This window comes from Mytilus californianus, unplaced genomic scaffold (genome assembly GCF_021869535.1).
Source record: "Mytilus californianus isolate M0D057914Y unplaced genomic scaffold, xbMytCali1.0.p SCAF_9, whole genome shotgun sequence".
Lineage (NCBI taxonomy): Eukaryota > Metazoa > Mollusca > Bivalvia > Mytilida > Mytilidae > Mytilus > Mytilus californianus.
Genome location: NW_026262745.1, coordinates 47,969,409 through 47,990,627, shown reverse-complemented (window position 1 = coordinate 47,990,627; position 21,219 = coordinate 47,969,409).

Here is a 21,219-nt window from a genome sequence, read left to right as displayed (position 1 = left end):
TTAGGGTCGATGACGTTGAAACCTCCATCATAATCATATGATTATGCTATTACAATGATACATGCAAACTGATTTGGCAATCCAAAATATTTCCTAACCATGTGTTAACGAAGCATAATATTCAATTTCTCAATTCTGACCAAACATGTGTATTCTGTAAAGACAAACATGAGTCCTACTTTTTTGTTGGGTTCGTGTTGTTCAGTCTAGTTTTCTATGAAGTGTTTTGTATACTATTCTTTGCCTGTTGGTCTTTCTCTTTTGTTAGCTATGGAGTTGTCAGTTTATTTTCAACTTTTCAGTTTTAATGTCCCTTTGGTATCTTTCGCCTCTCTTTTTGTTGGACGGAAGAAGTGCAGAAATTACCAATCTGCTTACCTGAGTCAAACTTTGGGATCACAATAGAATGATTGACTTAAAAATGCTTTATTCTCGTATGGCTGTGGCCTGTTATCTAGTTCTTGCACGGAGTGTGATACGGAAAAGTGATATGAAAATACGTGTTTATTTGATTTGTTTATTCAGCATCAAGAGACGATATTACGAAATTTCTATTGGCTATTCGTTAGGTCATTGATAACTTTCAAAGGTTAAGACGATGTATATTTCGTTCGTGGAAACGGACATATATGTGATTTCTTCAATAACATAAAAATATTCACACTTTTCACCTGAAAATCTTCATTTTGTCAAATTTTATTACATTCTACACCGTACAAAAAGTTTAAAAATGTCTGATGTTAAATTTTAATATCGGAAAAAAGGACATATGACGTCATACTGGTATGTGCAAAAGACTAGATCAACGATTTGCGGGATTTTTAATTCAACACAGTGAAAGTGTTGACCATAAGAGAAATAGGTTTAACAACTTGTGAGAATTGGATATCGCTTGATATAAACTCTCGTTATTTAATTTAAATAGCAATAATAAACTCGCCGAAGGCTCGTTTATTATTACATATATATTGCAATTAAATAACTCGAGTTGATATTATTAGTTACATAGTGTGCTAGTGACCTAATACGGTATATATGGGGTCAGTAAATTCCATATGGGGTGAGAGCGTCACTAGCACACTATGTAACAAATTTTTATCTTACCGACTATTTTAACGTGTGACATTTAGACTAGTGACCTATCAAAATGAGTAGGTCTTCAATACCGTTATCATTAAGAATCTACTTCCATTGATCCTACAAAAACAGATACCAACAATAACAACTTGTTAGGTTTAAATGTGTTTTATAAATTTCAATCTTCATCATCAATTTCTTCGTCTGTTGAAACCTTTAAGATTTTTTCTCAGTACCGTTGTGTTTTTATAAAGGGACGTAACACCACTACTAACCGTGTATGAAATAAGCCCCGCCTCCCTACTAACCTAATATAGAATATACACGTTCTCCACGCGGACGCTTTTAACCAATAATATTCATAGAAATGTATAGGAGGTAAGATAAAAAGCGATATCATATTCTCACTCGTTATGAAACCTAAAATTACCCTGGGTGTAATAACATAAACGGTATCAATTTTACTTCACCGAATGAACACTTCAACTATCATCGTCTTTTCATTGAGGCTCAGGGCCCAAATATTTGATATAATCTTAAACGTAATATAAACGTTTACCTGCAGACAAAAATAAAAACGACCAAAGGCAAAGACAAAACCGGAATAAGAAATCAGAGTATACACGAAAAAAAATATTACCATAACACACCAGCGACATGAGGTCCGAGATTGAATTAAGTTTTCTCGCATAATTTAAACCAAAATCTTTAGCATTAGTATTGTCATGTGATAAAGTCATGCTGATTAAAAGGTTCACAGTCTTCTCTGCTTTCGAAATCTTTCTGTCTAAACTCGTCCTGGTTATCTTACTGCAGTATGTCCTTTCAATTTCAAGTGCGTTGCCATGGCATTTATGCGGCATTCGGAGTGACCTCATCCTTTATTTTGTATTTAACTGTTTTTATATTTTGCAGGATGAGCGAATCAGTTAGGTGTGTGTTAGTATGTATTATTGCATTGTACTTATTGTTTTAGAGAAAGTTAACTTTCTAGTAGTACATAAATGTAAGAACTGTCACGACCAGGCTGGGAAACTGTGAACGCAAATGCTCACATTCAATCTGTACCGATACAATGTATTAAATGTTCTCCTTTACACTATAACCCATCATGGTGCTCCTAATAAAGGAGAAATATACAGAACATACATACATACATACATACATACAACCGGAAACTACATGTGACATACACTATTGGTATCGTTATCGGATTTGACCTGGAACTTGTTAATTATAAGTAATATTGATAAAGTGGTAAACAAAAGGACCTGGAATGGTGAAACTTTTAATCAGCGCCATTGACCTCTAGTAGTTATATATAAAGTTGAAATCTTTGATTCGTCGTTTTTGCGTCATGCCGTGGAACAAATAATTTCTCATTATTTTAGTATTATAGATTTCTAAAAACCAAAATAAATTAAAGCAAATGTCTTTATAACAATACAATACAATATTTGTCGCCACTTTTGCCTTGTTCTGATTTGGTCGAATGAACTTTTTGGGTGAGGAAAACGGATAGCGTATGCACAGGATAAGTATTTGACGGCTCATGGTTTATGGGTAATTCCATAATACCGATTAGACAAAAAAAAAAATAGCGATGAAATATTTCAAATAAGACGAATCTGCATCGCCTTCTTTTAAATTTCATCGAATCATCTCTAGAATTTTATGAACAATGTTTTTAAAAGCGCAATATCTATTCGATGACATATACAAACTGTCTTATCGAGTAGATAAATAAGCGGATAAGGAATAAATAAATAATTATCAGAACAAAGCCAGCGGATCTATAAGGGAGAATATCTGTAAATTTAAATATTTCCTTTTCAGCGTACAAATAACCCATCCAAAAGGTTATGAAGGAAACTACTTTATCAAAAAATCTGACTGACCTCTTTTAAAAGTATCTCACTGATTATATATTTTCAAACAAAATGTGCCCTAAAGACGTTTTATTTTACAATTTGCAAATCTTATTCAACATGATTATGTATTTAAAATACACAATGTTTTAATATATATCTCTGTACGAAATAAAATTACAAGTTATATAAAGAACAAGAAACAATTTTTAAGTACAGTTTTACGTCATATTATATATATATATGTATTGCACCATATTTGGTAAATCTAAGACAAGGCAACGCTAAATATTCAGAATGACCTATGTAAGATAAACTATGAGTCGGGAAAGTGTGATTTTAAACCATATCGTAAAATAAGCAATCGATGTGTTTTAAAGCTGATCCATAATAAATAGACGAAAGTAACACATAATATGTGATAATAATTGATTACTTGCCTGCATTAATTTGTTGAAGATACATTATTGCTGTGATCAGAATTATATGTGTACTTGTACTCCACATTGTTTTTAGAAATCCACAGTCCTTGTAATGGGTTTAAGGCAGCGATGAATTAAGTTATGATAAACAGTTTCTTAAAAAGCACTATTAAATAGAACATAACCAATAAGATTAATGTATTCAAATAGGAATCTATAAACACATAGCTATATATGTGGAACAGTTTTATGATTTTAATGCCAATAAGAATCTATATCTGCCAAAATAAAAAAAATAACAAATTAAGAAAGAATACACATATAAATGATTCAAGATGTGTGCAAAAGAAAACGTACAGCATCTGATTTGTGTTCTGAAATTTAGGCGAAAATGTAATAACTTTATTTTTACTTCTCGTTGTGTATATAAACGAACAGATAAACACATTTAGGTTTGCAAAAAATTAGTTCTCAAAGGAGTTATTTGTATTAAATCTATCGAAAGCGTATCATAAACAATTGAAGGGCATGATTTTAATAATGTAACATCAAGGATCGGCATTGATATTAAGGTATATTTCAGTTATTATAGTACCATGACGATGCATTGATAATGTATTTTCGTATATTTACTACTGGGAACGTAACTGGAACTGAGTTTAAGTAAAAATCTCTTTGGTTATTACTTTTTAGGACCGACTTTGTGGCCGCTTGCTTGATTGATTGTTTTTTTTTCTGTGTGAGTTTTACATTGTTTTTGTTTTTTTTTAAAACGAATATAGCCATTCGGCTGTTTTAAATCAATGAAATATGTCGATTCAAAACTGTTTGGTAACGTTGGTAGCTGCTTTATACATGTATTACAGTTTATGGTAATATTATGTAAATTTGATTATCGTCTTTAACATATTAGCATTCTTTTATAGATTTAAGTATCATGTTTTAATTGGATAATGTGTTAATGATGCAAAACCAGCATTATAATAGAGACTATTATCATATGTCATTGTTAAAAGTTGACACATTCATTAAATATACAGGTTGTTTTCCCGTTGCACAGATTGAAAGCCTAATTTCATTATTCCAGTGAACGACTAACATGACTGATTTCAGACACTAGGATTATCTGCATCTATTTGTGCTCAGTGATTCAATCATCCCTACCAATAGTCCAATACTTTGCTGCCAACTATGGGTTATTGTAGTTAGTTAAAAAACTTCAAGGTAGGTCACACTGCTTCAATGTCTATACAAAGCAATTGTGTCGTGTATTGTGAGTTTTATGGGATTTGAAAATACTAACCAGAAAATTTACAACATAATCATTCGGTAATGGGGCTATAAATGGTAGGGATATATCGCTTGTTTTGAATGCTATTATATATATCTATTAAAGACTGCAAAATTCTTCAAAATTCAAGAGTCTATCATAAATTGAGGTAAATTATATGGCCTGCCAAATACAGTTTCGATTCATAACATCACTGAAGAGACATTAATTGTCGAAATCCGGATATGGTGTACAAAATTTTGCACCTCATGTTTGCGGTATACCATCTTTTTCGCAAGTTTATTGTTTTCTGTTTGGTAATAAATTAATTATAAGATCCATTTTGTTACATCTTGTGATCCGTTTATTTGGCAATCGCCAATTGCAGTCGGCAGGGTTTAAGAACATCAGTTGTTCGACCTGCTAGTCATATGCGTTTTGTTAAAATATACTTTTTCACTTTTTTGGTCTTTTGGAATATGTTGTTTGTGCTGTATTTAGACCCCTGTATTAAAGACTGTATATAAAGCTATTGATTTCTTAATTTTAGTGTGTCATCAGCATTGGATGCTTTAACACTTACACAAGAACAACATCCCCTGTTAAACAAAATTAAAAGAAAACAATAAATACCAATCTTCAACACTTCACTGTATTATATTAACATAAAACTACATGCTATCAAAATGAACTTTCTAAATTTGTCTTTTTAAGTACTTTAAACAAACTTATGTGGTCATTGCATCAGCAGGCTGGTACGAGAAATAGTATTTGTAGTTATTACCATTGTATTTAATTACTAAATAGTGATTTAGGGGAAGTCCGTGAAGTAGCAACCCAACTAAATAAACAATAAACACAACAAGACTTCGACATGCATCCTTTAACCATAGGCAGGTGTCGGTATATAATAGCCTTTAACATGTTGTAAGTGATTCTGAAAGAATTGATCAAGATCTGTAATCAACAATCCTTTTGCATTTAAGATTAAACTCAAGTAGTGTTAAAATTTAGCTCTTAAGTCATTGATAACAATGAACACTTTTTACAAAACAACATATTCAAATGATAATCAAATTTAACTGTACAAAATCGACTCATAGACATATGCTTTTAACGTGCAATCGAACAGTTGAATATACAAATACAGATCGCGCTTTACTTCCCGTTTTCAAAGCTTTTACAAATAAATCTGATATTTTCTGACATTGTAAATATATAATAAATATATTTTGTTTAATTGCTTTCTCATTTAAGTAAACCCTACATACCATTTTATTCATAACCACCTTGAAAACATACGGGCAAATAACTTCGCTAGGAATTATCTAAACACTCTTTTTTTGCAGGCATTAATAGTATGCCACTTCAATCAATATATTCACAGTAGGTGTTCTATTCATAAACATACTAATCTGTTTTTGGTTTTATGCCTTTTTTAAGGAAGTTGGAAACATATCAAGAGATACACGTGTGAGATTGTTTCAAATGCTTGGTCTAGTTATTCTTTATTTATGTTATTTTAGACATGACATACTGATAGATGTATAAGAGATAGAGCTTAAAGTTATCTCCGCATGTGGCAGTATTTCAATTCAATATATAATTGTTCAACAAAATATATTTTAACTGATCAACTGTTCCTGAAATGTGTTACAAGAAAAAGTCATTCATTAAATGTTTTAATGTATCTTGAATTTTATCAAACTATATGTAACTGGTGTAATGAAACATTGTGAAATGTTTGTATTTAAATTTTACTGTTATAAATATTATACATATGACACATTTTCTAGCTTTTTCATACCTAGTTCTCAGCATTACAATTTACATCTAAATACGTGTATTCCGCGTTGTCCGTTATTGCTGTCACTTGTTTGTATATCTGCAAGCAGTCGGGTTTATGTGTGATCAGTTTTACTGTCCCATGGTTTTATTCATATCTGTCTTCTTACGTATCATTATAAATAAGTCTGACTACGAAATATTTTACATTCATTTTACATACATCACTTGAAAAAAAGTTTTGGTTGTGGAATTTGTAGATTTTTTGCTGTGTATTCGATTTTTTATTATCATTATGTCTATTTCTGTTGTTTATTCGTTATGTGTTTATTCTATGAAAATTGTAAGCTTCCATTGGATTGTAAGGGAATTGGCTTGAAATCATTGTTTAGCAGACGTGGCGAAACAGGAAAAAAGCCAAAAAAAAAAAACATATTTAGTACTCGGCATACGATTTAAGCTTTTGCTCATGGCTATGACCGAAAAGTGTAAATTTTTTGAATCGGTATTATGTAAGAGAGGATTTTAAATATAAGCTAATATTATTCTTTTCTGCTGCAATTTAAATATTTGTTTGAATACCTGTAAAAGTGGAAATACAAAAAAAATCGTTTGTCACAAAGCGGACATATAGTTCGGCTGAAACTTTTCATTTTAATTTCTATCAAAGAAAGCACTTATTGATTTGAAGGACAAATTTGCATTTGAATTTATCGGACAGTCATACACGATACTGTAATACATGGACATGTATATTATTTTAACTTTGTCAGTAAAGTACGTAAAACGAAACACAATAATGAATAAGATGATCTATTTGTTGAAATTCAAAAGTTACAGCCCTAAACGTAAGACTGTTTCTAATGATATAGAGCGAATACGTATAGTTTTTGATGGGAGTTTTGTATTAAAATATGAAACGCCGGTTAATTAAATTATTAAGGCATTGATTACATCTTAAACAAAACAGTTCCCTTGTAGACCTTCTCTTAAGACAAATCGTTATCCTTCGTGCTACTAAAAAAAAACAAAAAAATTATAAAAAAAATTGTCGAATTGCATTACTTGAATTAACAGAACATCGAGACTCGTGTTGCAATGAAAACATTTTTGGAAAATCAACAAACTTAATAACCTTGCAATTCATTAGTATATATGTAAGACTCAGATCGACGTCTGGTCTCTAATCGACGTCCGTTCCTCATATCGACGTCCAACTCTGACGTCTTGTTCTCAAATCAGTGTCCATTTTTGTAACCCTCTAATTGACGTCCAATGTGACGTTTAATATGGATCACAAAGACGACGTCTGATCGATGAGATTCATATGTTTGACCTATACAAATGAGATGCAGATAACCGAAAGACATCTAGAGAGCAGTATACACAATTAACAATAGAAAGAATAAAAACGTACGACCAATTGCTAAAAATTATTATCAACAACTTTTTGGGTTTTAGGTTCAATCCGCCCTTTGCTATATAAAAATGTGAGTTCACTGCGACAAGTCCATAAAACGGACGTCGATTAGAGAAGCCAAAGATTGGACGTCGATTTGAGAACAACAAAAAAGACGTCGATTAGAGGGACATAAAATTGGCCATCGATTTGGAATGTTATTTCATTGTGACGTCAGATTTGGACGTGGATTTGAGGAACGGACGTCGATTAGAGACGACGTCGATCTGAGTCTTACATATATTATTTTGCTGTTTTTAGAAATGTATCAGGAAGTTGGAAAACTTGTCAACAGATAAACGTAACATATAGTTTCAAATGATTGGATGAGTCATTCTTTATTCTTGATATCTTTTAGACATGATGTATCGATAGATGTTCATTAGATAGAATCTAAAGTTTATTTAGCGTTGGACAGTGTTATCAATATATAATTGTTCATTTACAAATTAGTTTGAACTTATCAAATGTTCCTGTAAGCTTTGATTTATGATACTATTCTTTCCTTTAATGTAATTACAAAACGGACATACAGTAAATATCTGCCTAAAGATTTGTTTTTAATCTATATTAAAGAAAGGATTTTCGACCTGAGATTGAATAAGCTTATGCTGCAATATATGAAAAGAATCGGTCGAAATTAGACTTTTTCTCAAACTGAATTAAACATCGTTTACGTTTTACAATACTAGGCTTTCCTCGAGTTTATTTTATGACCAAACAAGAAATAACTGAAGAAAATTTGCATAAGGTCTGCCTTCTTAAAGATATTGTTAATATCATATTTTACATACATGGTCAATTTATAACCTTAACCATGAAATTAAAAAGAAATGCGATACAAGCGTCACTGATTTGGTCTTTTGAAGACAGAACGCCCGTCTGGCGAAAATAGTGTTAATCCTGGTATCTTTTTTGTCGATAATGCCATTTAGTAATAATGGTAGATTTTTCTAAGTTGTTTGATCTTTAAATTTTTGCAAACCTTTACTAGGTTATTGAAATCTTGACAAATTGTATATACACTTGCTTCGTACGTAACAAAATTATAAAGTGCTATTTTAATTTTTGAGCACTATGTGATCAAGCTTTTGATTGACTGTAAGCTCTTGTTAGTACCATTATCAAAGTTCTCGCAGCCAATTAATATGATTTATAACTTTTATACTTGTCGTTTTTTTTCTTCATTAATGAAAAAATCATTTATAAACTAAGATTGCAACTCCCTTAGGTAAAGTTGATATATAATGGTTACTGCTATTCCTTTTTGGTTCATTTGATCAGATAGGTCCAAATGTATCCCTGACTTTCAATTTCCTTTGGTTTTGCAATGTTCAAGCTGAAAATAAACGAGGAAAAGCACTTCGGACGCACCAAGTTTATTTTTTTATAAACCACATTGTTGTTTCGATCAACACTATACTTGTCGAGTTACTAGTAACTAGACTTGTATGTCACCAAACAGTCGGTATTCCAATGGTTCTAATTTGTACATCGAATATGACCGACAAGTGTCTGTATTTTTACAAATCAAAATCTATACCAAGTATATATTAGAGGCAACCTGCCATGTTATTAATTGCACATGTATACATAATGATGATATCATGTATCAGTTAAATGCTGTTGGCTTTAATTATTCATACTCTTATGTTTCTATGAATTGATGCAAAATAAAGATTACAAAAAATGATTTGTGAAAAAAGAAATGATTTCAGTTTTCCCATCTCAATTGGTGGATTAAATTATTTTCATGGGTTTTGGAATCATTGATTTTTTGTTGACCCTTCATTTGGTAAATTTCAAAAAATGCGGTTACAAGAAAGCATATGTAAAATCAGGTAGTTCGTTGAATACGTGACTGTCCCGGTACTCTCTGATCCATAATATAGTGTTGATTTTTTTATTTATATGTAAGCGGGTTCATGTCCGAATCAAGGCGAATACGATTCATTTATAAGAGTATCAAGAAAAAGTAAACTAAAAAAAATACCGAACACAAAGAAAAAATTCAAATCGGAAAGTCCGTTATCAAATGGCAAAACCAAAAGCTCAAACACAACAAACGAATGGAAATCAACTGTTATAACTCCGACTTGGTACAGGCATTTCCTTATAATTCTAACATGATTTGCATATCTACAAATATTTGAATTTGATTGGTCCATTAGAAATTTTTCCCTTGGTTTACACTTCAATAAACCATGTTGCCGAAACTACTTTCACTGATCAATTCATGCGCTATACACATGCATGTGATCCAGGGGGTACTGAGCAAATTAAAATTTAAAAACAAATTACATAATTTGTTTAAGCATAGAAAAAAGAAATAATGCATTCAAGCTTGGAAAATGTCTGAAATTTGAATAAAATAAAATTCCGCGAAATATCATGAATAATCCTACCACGTTAACGTCATGGCAAAACATGACGGCATACGAATGCAAACTCTCAATCTGAAGATTATTCCGTTACTTGTACGCTTCAAATTCGGATAATATCTCATTAAAAGGACGTTTTTGAGGTATGTGATGTTTCATTTTAGATTCTATTGCATTAACCGCACATTTATGGATTTCAGAAAGTCAATATGGCGGCTAACTCCGTAGTTACGACATGTTCATTGTGCATTTGATGATAAAAAGAAGCCAATGAATACAAAAATCTTTGCTAAGAATTATAAGGATTAAACACATTTTTTCTAGAGGTTATTTACTGGGTCGCTTACTCACAAACTTTACATAAAAGTCCTTCGGACTTTTATTCAGTTTGTGAGTTAATCGCCCCAGTTTACACATCAATAACATCTAGAAAAAATATGTTTAATCCTATAATGTAGAAAATGTTGGATTAAACCTTGTTTTAAAGCTAGCTAAACCTCTCACTTGTATGACAGCTGCATAAAGTTCCTTTATATTGACAACAATGTGTGAAAAAAAACAAACAGACATAATAGGTAATAATGTCAAAAATGTTGGTACAGCAATCAACAAATAATAATAATAAATACAATTTTTATAAAGCGCATCAAATAATAACAACAATTACTATAAGCACTTCACATTTAAAAATAAATAAAATACAAAAAAACAAAAATACATAAAACATAAATAACAAAGCACCAACTAATACGAATCAAACAAGCAGATATAATTAAAAAAATAAAAGATAAATAAAAAAAAAATAACAAAATGAAAAATGCATGTACCCTAAAATATACAAAACAGTCTAAAATTAATTCAGTCAATTAAAAGTATATAAAATCTACAAGAAATCCGTAAAATCAGTTCAGAATAAGTAAGTCTTGAGTTGCTTTTTAAAAACATCTTAAAAAATTACACTCCGCAAGGACGATTGCAAATTGTTCCAGAGTGTAGGCGCAGACATGTCAAAACGCCTCTCGCCGTAGGTTTTCGTTCGCACGTCATTCGAAGGATGTAAGAACATTCTGTTTTGAGGGATCTACTGGGTTTTTATGGCGTAATTAGATCTTGAAGGTAGCTCGGAGCCTTGCTATGCCGGGCTTTGTACACATATAACAGAAGTTTATATTGACAACGCTAATGAATGGGTAGCCAGTGTAACGAAATTACAACAGGCGTAATTGAGTCAAATTTCCTTTTTCGGGTAATCAAACGTGCTGCTGTGTTTTTGATCAGATGTAGCGCTTACTGATAATGTTGGTGTCAATACCGTACAACAATGCGTTGCCATATTGCAGCCTTGATGTAACAAGGGAGCATACTAGTGTTTTACAGGCTTCAACCGAAATTAAAGATCGAATTCGACCAATTTTCTGAATTTGGTTAAAACAAGCCTTAGTGATCGCACTTGCATGATGTTCCATACTGATGGTTTTATCAAAGTACATTCCCAGATTTTTCACACAAGTAACGTCGCTTAACACAGTTCCAACAAATGTCAGACGAAAATCGGAAAGATGCTTCAATTGATGTTTGGGTGCAAAGATTATTAATTCTGTTTTGTCTTCATTAAGTTTCAGCATATTGGCACTCATCCAATCATCAATATCAGACAAACATTTTTCTAGGCGTTCGGACAGATCGCACCAGTCTCCTTGCGGTCATATGATTTGATAGACCTGAGTATCATCTTCGTATACGTACGAATGGTATGACATTCCGTGGCGCCTGCGAAAAAAAAAAATGAAATCACAAAAATACCGAACTTCGAGGAAAACTTAAAACGGAAAGTCCCTAATCAAATGGCAAAATCAAAAGCTCAGACACATCAAACGAATGGACAACAACTGTCATATACGTGACTTGGACCAGGCATTTTCTTAAGTAGGAAATGGTGGATTAAATCTGGTTTTAAAGCTAGCTAAACCTCGCACTTGTATGACAGTCGCATAAAATTCCATTATATTGAAAAGTTCAACTACTGGTTTTGCGAAAAAACAATACAGTTTCAGCCCTAAGTTTGAGCCCTGCTGTACACCAAAATCGAGTTTGATATCGTCAGATTTTACTGATCCTATATCAACACGTTGAGTTCTGTTCATAAGATAGATTGTAACCATAGCGAATTATCTCCGGTAACACCAAAGTAATATTCAAAACGATTAAAAAGAATCTGATAGTCAATGGTATCAAAAGCGGCCGATAGATCGATTGATTGATTGTTGGTGTTTTAACGCCACTTTAAAGCACCACTTTTGGGCTTTTTCGTGGCGCCAAGTTTTTATTAGTGGAGGAAGCCGGAGTGCCATGAGAAAACCACCGACCTTCGATAGGAAAACTGACAATCCTTGTCAATTAAGATTTGAATCGAGTGAACCCGCACGAGCGTGGTTCGAACTCACAACTTCAGTGTTGACTGGCTAGTGATTACAGTAGTAGAACTACTTAGACCACTTGGCCACCGAGGCCCCTGCCGATAGATCGAGCATGAGCAAAACGGCACAACAGTTATTATCTAGTGCATAGGTAAGGGTGCAGTTTCCGTGGAATGACATGCACGGTAGTCTGACTGAACACTATCATGTAGAGAATGTGAACTGATGTGATTTTCCAGTCGGATGTCGACAACATTTTCCTGTGTCTTTGAAATGAAAGGTATGTTGGAGACTAGTCGGTAGCCTTTTAGCCCCTCTTTATGAAGACTTAGTTTCTTAATTAATGGTCTCAGAACAGCTTGTTTGAATGACAGTGGTACACATTGTTCTGATAGCGATGTGTTGACTATATCTGTGATTGACGGCAACAATTGATCCACAAAAGGCTTAAGAAGTGTTGTTTATAACGGATCAAGTCCGTAAGACTTTGTCGGAGCTGCCAAGATAATTTTACGAAGATTAGCAATTGAAAATGGTGATAACGATCTTAATAATTCACATTCGCATTTTATATCATAAAATTGAGAATGGAGAATGGGGAATATGTCAAATACACAACAACCCGACCAAAGAGCAGATAACATCAGCTTTCATTGTATCACGGTTGTAACTGGATACATCATTCTTAGCCGTTAGATTGTCCCTAATGGCACTTATTTTTCCAACAAATATTCACAAAATTGATCAGCCGGTATCAACTTTTTCATCATGGTGTGAAGGTAGTATGACTTCTCGCCTATTGCCTAATAAGTCATTTGTCAAACGATGCAATAGCTTCTGAGCATGTTCTATTTCGGATATTTTGGATGAAAAATAGTCCTTGCATTTAAAGAGAAGCTTGCTTGCTTTCAGACAGGTGTCTTGAAACATTTGACGATGCACTGTCAAATTCAATTTCCGCATACGTCGTTCTGCTTTCCGACGGTCTCTCTTAGCTATGCGGAGTTCGTCGGTATAACACTCAGTGTTAGGACGCAATATGATGTTCTTCGATTTTAATGGTGCATGCCTATCGATGATCAAACTTAACTCAGAGTTATACAAGTTTACCATATTTTCAACCGACCCTTCACGATTTTGAACTATTTTAGTAGTGCTCAAATATTGTATGAAGTCAGTTGTTTTGATGTCACTAAATTTGCAATAAGACACGGTGTGGCGTTGTTTTGGGGGCTTTAATATCTTCAATGATGTGAACAAAGCAAAGTGATTACCAGAAAGATTACCATTCTGATCGATTATTTATGGGTCCTTGATGAATGGAGATATTTGTACAATTATGCTGATGTCTCTTGTTATAACAACATCAAGTGTGTGACCCTTATTGTGTGTTGGTCCTTGGACATGTTGTACGAGTCCATGGTCACGAAGAGTTTCATTGAACTTTCGAGTATCGCTCAGGTGAATGGTTATATCGCCCGTAATAAGCAACTCGTTTGGTATGACAATAAGCCGATCAAGGAACTCGGACCTTTCCTCAAAGAATGTGGTGTTTTTCCATTTATTTGTCCGAGATGGAGGAAGACGGTAGATAACGCATAGTCGGAAATGATGTGATTTCACGACAACATCGCATTGTAGCAATTCAAAATGCGTGTTGAGACCGCTTCACGTCAAGATTTGATTTGTAGATAACGGCTACATCACCACTTGTATTTGTTGTTCTCAAAATTTGGTGAATACTGTATCCCTTTGGAGTAATTTCGGATATTACAGGTTTGTCAATTGAAGTTCCTAGCCAGGTTTCAGTTAGTGCCAGAATATTTGCATCATTTGAAAGCATAAAATCATAGATCGAAGTCTATTTGTTCTTTACGGATTTTACATTTAGCGATATGAGAAAAATTCTATCAATGTTTGACTAATAGATTTTCGCGGAATCTTTTGAAGATTTGATGTAACACGGGCGAATGTTTCATGAGTTTCCTCGTCTGGTCTATGGGAATGCGTCAACATTGTGTTTTAATCTTAATCACAATAAAACAAACAAATATGTCAACAAAGAAAAACAAAATGGCATGTAAACAAAGTACATAAGCAAAAATGAAAGACAAGTATACAAAACACACGGGGAGTCTCTTCCTATATGAAGGTATATATACATATGTGCCGCTGGAATGGGTCTCTTTTTTGATACGTCAAATATATCAATTGGGTGCAAATTCACCGAGGAATTATATCAATAGGTAGTAATTGACCAATTGTGATATATCGATGGGTCATAATTTTTCAGTTTGTTCACTGAATTGGTTATGATTACACTGTGAAATATATGAATAGGAAGGGAATTCACGATTATTCAAGATATGAATGGGGGGTGTTTTTTAAATCCCAGCTGTACAACTGTACCCCAAATCTCATGTTGAGACCCCCCGAGACAAAAAGTAACCACAGTTCAACAACACATTGGCGGAATTCATAGGTACCGAACCACGCCAAAAGGATATTACCAAAAAAGAACAGGAAAGGTTAATAATTTACAAGATCATCAAGTATTATTTGTGAAGGTGATTCGGAATATTTATCAACAAGGTCTTAGTATCTTCCAACGAACTTTTTTTTGAAAAAGGACGAGACGTTCGTTGACATAACCCTGGTTAAATCAACTTTCTGCTCAGACACTGGTGACTTATTAGAAAGTCTTAGTAGCAGCTGTGAGCTCTTGAATACCGAATTAAGAAAAATAACTGAAATCGACAGTACGCAATTGTTGTGACTACTGTCGCCATTTAGATAACCAAAACGACGTCATTGGGTCTCAGTAATTTATTGTCGCTGTTCGTAAATAGTATCAATTGAAGCCAAAAAAACACACAAAAATGCGATCAACAAAACATTTACAATAACATTGATTAACCTAATTCTCTACTCAAATGTTTTTCGGAAAATTTTGTTGGGAATTACAATTCTAATCAAAGTAAACTTCACAGCTATCAACAATGTTTATACCATTTGGCAATGTGTAGAACACGAAAGAAGACGTAAATGCTTATTCCTAATGAAAAAAGTAGCCACCTATATGAAAACTGTAGCTCAAAGAAAACTAATGGTTCTGAGCAACTGTCTCATCATATTGACATATGCGTTGTTAACCCCATAGTCTAAATATTATCGTTTTAGTTTTTTGTATTTTGCTGTTATTTTAATTATTGTTTTGGTGGTAGAGTTAACTTTAATTACTGCTTGGAAAGGAACTATGGCATTTCAAATTCACAAGAGCCAAAAATATACTCCCACGACAGTAACAATAGCATAGAGGAAATCATGAACAAACATTGGTCTGTTTAATATTTCCGTAAAATGTTTACCAATGTTTGAATTTAATCTTCAGTCAGTTATCAAATGATAGTTATAACATTAACGGTATCAATTTGCTTGCCAGGATGCACATTTTGACTAACTGTCTCTTTAGTAATGCATCAGGTCAAAATATTTGAACAAACAAAACAACGACGAGCTTAAAAACCAAAAAGGATCAACCTTTATCAGATTTAAACAACTATCAACAGTCGATGGTTTCTTTTTAAATCCAAAATGCATTATCGATTAAAACCTATCAATTCACTAGAAAAACACGATTCCAACCGGACAAGAAATCTTCCGTTAAATTTTTAACATATATTTTACTGTGAATACATATCTTTTTAATAAACATGGCTTATTTACATCATGAATAAAGTCCTCGTTTTACCAATTCTTTTTTACAAAATTGTTCACGTATGTTTGAAGCTTTTTATCAATATTTTAAGTACATTTTAGCCGAAAGATGATGAACCAGGGATATGTCATAGAACGTTTCGGCCTTTTCCTAAAAAAGTTCATCGGAAAGTACCAAGACCGGCTGGATAAATATTCCGTATCAACTTCACAAATAATTCACGATGGTCTTGAAGTATGGATTCTGGGTATTGACGTTGTTTATCATCTTAACAACGTGTTATAGTATTCTTAGATTTGTCTTTATAAATATTACTTTTACTGTTCAGTCTGTTTTTGGTGATATCCATTTGACGTGACTCTGTACTTATACATCCCGTCATTTTGTTACTGTTCTATGATACTTTTTGTATTTTTGTTTTTCATTTTTGCTAATGTGCTTTGTCTATATGCCTTTTTGTGCTTCTTTGTTACATATTTGTTTGTTTATATAGTGATAAGGATTATAACACAATGTTGACTGCTGTACTCCTTTTTTTGACATTTTTATTTTGTTCACACATTGTTGTCAATATAATGGTATTCGATGTATACAACTGAGAGGTTTAGCTAGCTATAAAACCAGGTTTAATCCACCATTTTCTACATAAAAAAATGCATGTACCAAGTCAGGAATAAGACAGTTGTTATCCATTCGTTTGATGTGTTTGAGCTTCTGATTTAGCCATTTGATTAGTGACTTTCTCCTTTTTGAATTTTCCTCGGAGTATTTTTGTGATTTTACTTTTTACAGATATTGTTATTTCTGTCTCGTTTTATTCATTTCGAAAAAAAATTTAAAATCTTATAATCATATGCATGCCAGTCATCATTAAATTAATAATTATTTTTTTATTTTGTTTATATAAAAATAAAGAAGATGTGGCATGAACGCCCATAAGAAAACTATACACCAAAGTTCAAATAAAGTGCATGTAAGCAATTATAGGCAATTGTACGGCCTTCAACAATGAGAAAAACCCATACCGAAAAGTCGTCTATAAAAGATCCCGACATGAAAAATATGAAACATTTCATTCCAAACAACTATCGGCCTAATTTATAACTTACCAATCTACGAAAAACAAATATGTTAATGTAAGATATTTTGATAAGTTTATTATGAAACTATTAAACATGTTAAATGCACTGGACTGGGTTGCACAAACGTCTATTGAGTTAATAGACTATTAACTTCTAATAGACTATTAATTACTAATTGACTATTTGTTAATAGAGTGAGTTAATAGCGTAGCACGAATCACTTTTAAGGTTTCTATTAACTAATAGACTATTAAGTGGCTATTAACGTTTTAATAGTCAATTAAGCTCTATTTAATTCCAAAATTCCTTGTGACACGCGTGCATTTTCGCGATTTTCATCATTTTTCACAACGTCATCACGATTTTCTCGATTTTCATTATTTTTTTTTCACGACGTCATCATGATTTTCGCGATTTTATTCATTTTTCGCGACGTCAACACGATTTCAGATAAATAAGCATTAGTCCAATAACCATACTGATGAGTTAAGTCTTTTTCAACCGATTTTTATAATTTGTTCTGATGGTGTACTGTAACACCACTGTTCCAGGTAGGAGGGAGGGTTGGGTGCCCGCTAACATGTTTAACCCTGCCACGTTCTGTATTTGCCTATCCCAAAAACAAAACAACACCATGACCAAAAAGAGGTGACAAAAAGTAATAACAGAATATAAAAACAGGTAAAGATTGAGCAAGAACCCCGTATACACGGGCCACCACAAAAAACCCGGAAAAAAATCTAAATATAATTTGTCCTATATTTACTTTATTCATAGTAAGCAGTCATTTGTTTTGGTCGGTTGTAGTATAATCTCACTCAATTTTAAAAGAAACCACAAAAAATGTATGATACACGGACCTGTTGGACACAATAATCTTTATTGCAAAATAACACCCATAAGGGTCAAGCAATACAAACAATTATACATTTTAAATACAATGCAATACAATGTAATACAATACAATATAATAGAACATATTTTAAGAGTTCAATTTTAAATTTATGTAAAAAACACAATCATAAGCTTGTCTGACATGGGTCTGACCCCCTCAGTTCTAAAGACTGCTTAATAAAGACTCCAATATGACAAACAAGTTCAGGGATGGGGTTTAGAATGTGTTTTAGTTTATTAAATGCATCAAGATGTTGAAATAATGGTACATATTCTTTTAGATAAGCAAAAATATTGGAACGTAATGATATGTTAATGTCACAATACAAAAAGAAATGAAATTCGTCATCTAGGACTCCACATTTTTTACATAATCTTTGTGCTCTTGGAATGTTTCTGTACCTTCCCAATTCAATGCCTAGGGAATGAATAATAAAGGGGAGAATCCGCTGGTTTTTTGTACCAATGGTTGGCTGGGTGCTCTTTTTGAATCATGGCCTACTTCGATTCGTCCAACTCGAGTTAGTAGAGTCTGTCGAGTTTACTCGACTGACAATCGAACACCCCCCCCCCCCACCCCCTCCCGAGTTAACTCGACATCAACCGGTTGGGGCAGGTTTAGTAGAGTTTCAAAATGGCGACAAACATAAATAGAAAAGAAGAGTATGATACAAACAGAGATGTCTCTGATACTAATAAACTGAAATTTTACAAAATACATCCAAAGGAAGGGACTGTTAAGTTTGTTTATTTTAGTTGTGCTTGCCGTTTATTAGAAAAATAGTTTGTGTGTGTAAATACTTTCGTTGGTGTTTATCAATAGAACAGAAAAAAAATATCTGTTAGGATTTTGAGTTGCTAGTAACAGTAAAATGTGAATGCAAAAATACGTTCCCTTTACCAAGGAGACAACGTGGCAAGACCAAAAAAAAAAATGAATTTAATGGCCTGGTAAGAACTGGAAATGATTAAATGATAGAAGTTCTTAAATTCAATTATGTTACTGATTTAAATATAAAGTTTATTGTCGACATTCATAACAGAAAATTGCAACTGCTACTATATTTCATGATATCCTCCATTTTTGGTAGGGTGCCCAGTGTCCAAAAAGTCCTCTAGTTAACGAGTTTAATTTAACGGATAACACACGGCTATTTTTTTTTGGCAAATTATAGGAAAATCATTATATTTTACAGTTTTTGGTAGGGTTCGTGTTGCTTAGTCTTTATTTTTCTATGTTGTGTTTTGTGTACTATTGTCTGTTTGTCTTTTTCTTTTTTAGCCATGGCGCGGTCAGTTTATTTTCAATTTATGAGTTTGAATGTCCCTCTGGTATCTCGCCCCTCTTTTATGGTTTTTCATGATGTTTTCGACCTAAATCCCTCTCGGCGTGAACGGCAACAAAAATGTATCACCGTTCGTGCTTTACATTAAACATCAATAGAAACAACTGTAATAATTTCAAAACTGAATTGGCTATAGGTTTATGTGAGCTAATCACTGACTGACCTATATGTGCCAAGCTGGCAGCAGGAAAAAAAATTCCGGATTTACCATTTTTTCACCTGTTGCTACGCATGCTTATTAAATCCGCGGCTTTGCTGTGCGAACATTTATTTTCACATTTATATCCTCAACAATTCTGTATTTCATGTTGCAGAGTATTCATTTTCATCCGGCCTTTTTTTTTTGTTTTGTTTTGTAAATTGTTTTATTATAAATTAGGCCGTTAGTTTTCTCAAATTTGTTTCTATAGTTTTATATCCGGACCCTTTTTTAGCCGACCATACGGTAATTTTTTTCTCCATCGTTGAAGGCCGTACGGTTGCCTATAACTCCTTACTTTCACATCTCCTCATTCCATACACCAAATATGTGTGGCCTACTAATTAAAGCATCCGAGATGAGGACTTGACCATAGAAACTTAACCTTGTTCACTGATCCATGAAATGAGGTTGAGGTCAGGTGAACCATGTATGACCGACGTAGAGACCTTGCAAGGATACCATATATTAGAAACCAAATATAGTTATCCTAGAACTCATCATAAAAGAGATGCTATTGATACCAAAGGAAATTCAAACTCACAAGTGAGACATTCACATGACGAAAAAAGCTATTGAGTTTTTTAGCAGTCACTAATCAATGAAAATGAGGCCAAGGACAATGCTTGTATGACAGACGGGAACTTCGAAACACAATGGATCTATATCTCATTCCTCTATCCTTTGAAATATTAAAATATACAAATAGTTTACGGTGTTGCCGCCGCCACCATCAGATTGTATGATGTGTGCCTCGCATGCTGCGACTTGCTTCGAACGAGATTTGAAAAAGAACAACTGAACTTAGCTCTGTAACCTAAACCTGGTCGGAGGGCTTTCAACTTAACAGTAAAAAATGCAACGTAATAGCTACTGCTAGCTTCGGCAATTTTTCTATGTTGTTTCAATCTGATTAAAATTCTGATCTGTGTTAACTTTGGTGCTCGTATATATATTAAGCTCATATGAGGATAACGAAATCAGACATCTATATTTTAATCAGATTGATATTGTTTACAACGCTATTTTTATAGATAATCTTTAACTTCATGTCAATTGTAGGCCAATTTATGCTCAAAAAGGCATATAAGTGTGCAAGATGGAGTGATTAACCTGTTTCTAATTGTCATTTTTGTCTCGCCTTGACGGAGTCAAAAAGCGAGACATAGGTATGCTGTTCCCGGCGTCAGCGGCGACGGTGGCGGCGGCGTCATCAATGTATTAGTTTGTGATTAGGTCTAGTTCAGAGTGAACCACTAGTGGTAGATCAATGATATTTGGTATGCAGTTGTATTAGCATT